General features: G+C 29.0%; 1 long non-coding RNA gene across 1 annotated transcript; it reads right to left on the minus strand.

The window, feature by feature from the left end:
• Positions 1–406: 406 nt before the first annotated feature.
• On the minus strand, positions 407–3,839 carry LOC134261524 (uncharacterized). The gene is made up of 3 exons (XR_009990834.1): positions 3,767–3,839; positions 925–1,027; positions 407–578 (listed from the first exon to the last, which is right to left on the minus strand). It is a non-coding gene; the product is annotated as an uncharacterized LOC134261524 (long non-coding RNA).
• Between the last annotated feature and the right edge of the window lie 711 nt (positions 3,840–4,550).

A 4,550-nucleotide genomic window follows, 5' to 3' on the forward strand; every position in this document is an offset into this window, starting at 1 on the left:
TTAAATATGATGTAAGTGGCAAATCCAAAATGTAAGTATTGGTGTGTATCAACCACTTTGTAATAAATATCAGTAACAATCCTTCTGTACTTTTTAGCATCTAGGAATGGTAATTCATTTTCACTGTTATCTATTGTAAATATGATGTTGGCATTCAACTCATTTAACATTTCATAGAAAACTTCTCATTTTTCGACACTTTCATTCCATAATATAAAGCTGTCATGTAGAAACCTTATCCATTTAGAAGTAAGCTTATTTATAAAATCCTCACCACACGAACCATCATTTGTGAGGATTTTTTTTTATTCAACTCATTTCAATAACCGATAACCTGTTCTTTTTCCTCTAAATTGACAGGCGAGTAAAAAAAAAAAAAAAAAAAAAAAAAAAAAAACATACTGAATAGATTTAGAATGCCACTTTTTTATTTAACAAGGAAATTCATTTTACAGACATAAGAAACCTATGCACTAGACTTTTAGGTCACGGGTGACATTGTTTTAAAGTGTCGTTTCTTTTATGTTTATTATCGTCCGTAGCAAGGGCATTCTCCCCTACACGCCATTGGGACACCACTGTTGATAAAAGAAAAATTAATGTAAAATTTTATCTTGTATAAACTTTTTTTTAATGTAAAAATGTTTTGGAAGGTTTGCAATTTTGTAAAATTTTGTCCTGTTAGAAACATTTTGATCGTGTAAGAATAATGAATTTAGCTGTTTGTACAATTATCATTATCGTTAAATATTTCCTTTCTATGTGAGGAAAAAGAAAATGTTTAACCTCTTCTTTTATTCATACATGTATATATGTTATGCTAACTTTTCATGTAAAGGAGATTGTTCCATTTTATTTTTTTTTGTACGTTATATACATTTTTACTTGATCTTAAATTGAAAATGACTAATTTTTTTAACATACGCGCATGCCAGGCATCCTGTATTTATGTACGTCTCCCCATCTACGCCACACACAGGATCCCAGTATTGAGGACATAAACATCCACCATTGTTGGATCTTATGCCTATAAAAACATGAGAATTGAAATGTAATATATATTCCCATCCACGGATTTCTTTCTCCCCCCCACCCTTACAAATATAAATCTTATTAATTGAAGGAAACAATATTAATACACACAAACAAAAGCCAGTTTTGGTACGAGGGTTGTTCGAAAAGTTCGTGGACTCCTTGATATATATGTAAACAATAAATCCAAATGATTTGTAATAAAAATTTTTAAAATTATCATGATTAATTTCAAACCTATCCAGAACTTAAAACTGCAAAAATTGGATCGCGGAGCAGCTTGCAGGTCGGATAAAAGTTATTCACAAACAACACACGAAATAAATATGGCAATATCTGTAGTCATGTTCTCTGTAAAATGGAGCAAGCTTCTCTGTAAAATGGAGCAAGAATAAGGAAAAAAATCCTAGACTCTGAACTGTTGCGCCGATAACGATCAAAGTTTGTGTTATATACTCAGAAAAAATCCTGAATAAACTCTAGAAATGTTAAATGAATCAAAAGTTAGGCCACAATTAAGTCGTGCTTATGTTCATAAATTGTACAGGCGGTATTTGAGTGACCGGACGAGAAACAATCTGTGAAGAAACGGTTTATCAAAAACTTTTAAAATTTGAACGTCATAGAAAGACACAGCGCTTCCGAGTTGATGATCTTGTAAAAGCACAGCTAAGTGGTAACATAAATTAAAACATTGACAAAGAAAATTATACATCGAGAACAATTGTTAGAAAAATATATTTCAAGTGCCAGGAAAAAACATTTAAAAATTGATTATTGAACTTTACTGTTGAATTGTATAGGAATACATGATGTATTTTTTAGCAATTTTTGACGCTATATTTTTGACGTCGCCGTTAAGTATGCTCCGCAGGTACAAAACATGTTGATATTAAAATGTAGTAAATTAATTTCTATTCAATCGACTGAAATGAAACTTCACACATCAAATAAACAACTATTTTTACACAGGACATTGAGCTTATTTTAAATTTCTTGAAAGTAGTATAATATAACGAAGATCGACATCGTCCACGACATTTTCGAACAAACCTCGTAATCATTTAATAGTGTTAAGGGTGAACTACGTACCCTGTAGATCATATTTCAAATTTGTACCTATTTCTTTATTACACTTTATTAGAATGCATCTAATATGCAGATATGAGTAATCGATAAAAAATGTATTAATAATCATTATTACGTACATTAAATTTTATAACCTTGCAATATCGAGAATTGAAATCTGCGTAATTACAAATAGTGAAAGAATTTTCTTGCTTAACAAAATCCTGACAAATTTACATCAATGCTAATGCAATGTAATGCATTTGTTTTGAAAAATATAAAATAAAATATGAAACAAAATTTTCATATATGAAGAGATAATTAAATATTTAACTTCTCAATACATTAGGCAAATGGCAAACTTAATGAAATAAAACAAACAAACAAAACAACAAAAAAACAAAAAAACAACATCGATACAAACAAGCTATTTGCTATTTAATAATAAAAAAAAACAACAAAAAAACACCAATATTGCAATTGTTCAACTCTTCATAATTTTCTTCTCCACTATTTTTTTGATTACAAATTTATTTTGTAACGTAGAAAAATAACATTTTTTTTTCTCAGGAAAATAATAAAAAAATGTTTGAAATATATTTTGAGTATCATTTTAAATAATTACGTATCGCAGGACTTATTCCTATCATACCTGTATTTTCAAACGTAGCTTAAAATATCAAAACTTTGGCTAAAGTGAGTAAGACTTTGTGAAGAGTTGATTTTTGGCATTTGTCTATTCCTTGCTTGAAAATTCATACGCTTAACCTTGAGAATGCAGTGTTCAAAACTTTGACATAAAAATTAAATAAAAAGATGTTGCATTTATACATATTTTTTTGTCTGGAACTTATTGTATATTAAATAGATGTTAATCATCAGAATTTGAATTTTACTGTTGTTTTAGGCGTGTGTGTAAAATATTTATTAATGAATATATGATGTGGCGATGCTCTGTTTGATTTTTTTATTGAATTTCTTCGTATAACAATCGCAATTTTCTTGAAATATTGAAACTTTGCAGTAATGACAGATATACAAACAAACTTTTGTCCTTAAAATTGAAATTAACAACGTGGGTCACGTTTCAATCACTTAAAAGAACATTAAAAACTGCGTATTTTTTAATTTTGCATTCAAAGTTTCACAAAATCGGAATTTGAAGCAAAAAAATTGTATAGATTGTATAGATTAACAAAGATGGATGTAGAAAGGTCGAGTTTTGATCATCATAGAAGGTTTACAAATTCTTAATAGTTTGAAAAATAAGTAGTCTCATCATTTGCAACAAAAATAGACCCAAAAAAATATACCAATCCAGGCATCCATTTTTTAAATGTATTATCTGGCCTTTAGTGGGGAAAACTTAGCAAATAGTATAGGTTTTTTTATTCATTACATTTGTCCATTCTTTGCTTGAAAATTCTTATGCGTAATCTTGAACGAGCAATGTTGATAACCTTGACAAATATTGTAAAATTATACGATGTTGCATTTTGGAGTTAACCAAAATTAACTTGTTTTGCCTGCTGTTTCAAGAATGTTCCTTAAAACGTTAGATTTTGACGATAATTTTCTGTAGTTTTCTGTCAGTGAACAAATTTATTTTCCAATCTTTTAAATATATTAACAACTAAAATGCCCTGTTTTAATACATGTAGCCTACCTTCACTTGGGGCTACCAAGAACAAGGCCATACACACCAATACGGCAGTACTTCCACAAAACATTCTGGATAAGTCCTGGATATTATTGTAAATATAAATTTTGATATCCTGAATTTATAGTTTATGTTAGCTCCTCCCACTACAGGGAATTCTATTTAGCTGACTTGGATTTCCAATATTGAATGTACCTAAATGGAAAATTTGTCAAGGTTTCCCATACCACTGATGGGGGCATCATCATTATTCACCTTGTTAATTAAGTCTACTCATGTAAGGATACGAAAAACATTATGCAATAAAACATTAATTTTCTAAACTTTTATAATAAGTATTCGCAATGTTCTTTCCAAAATAGCTAAAATTAATTAAGCACTCGGAGATTCTCTCAAATAATTTTGTAATTAGCAACTCAATAACGTTTACAAAAATAGATAGTGCTGTAGAAAAAACATTGATTTTCTCGTTGAAGCATAATGATATCTTTCAGCTTCCTCCTTAAATATATATTTGCTATTATCGACAGGTATATGCCATAAAGTTACATTTAAAGATCTATTTCATGTTTGTTTTCTTTCATATTGTCATTCACCATATCAGATTGAATAATGATTTTTTTTCCCTTAACTTTTATGTGTACTTCAAAACGAATATTCGGATATAATTTTTAAGAAGAATTTGTTAAAAAAGTTTTTGTTTAGTTAAAAGTTTATTGGAAAGAACAAGAACAATAAAAGCAGGGGCTTGCATGGTTTAATAAATAGAGCGTTTGCAATGGACTCGTGG

This window comes from Saccostrea cucullata, unplaced genomic scaffold (assembly GCF_032062105.1).
Source record: "Saccostrea cucullata isolate Sc308-1 unplaced genomic scaffold, CSIRO_AGI_Scuc_v1 ctg11809, whole genome shotgun sequence".
Lineage (NCBI taxonomy): Eukaryota > Metazoa > Mollusca > Bivalvia > Ostreida > Ostreidae > Saccostrea > Saccostrea cuccullata.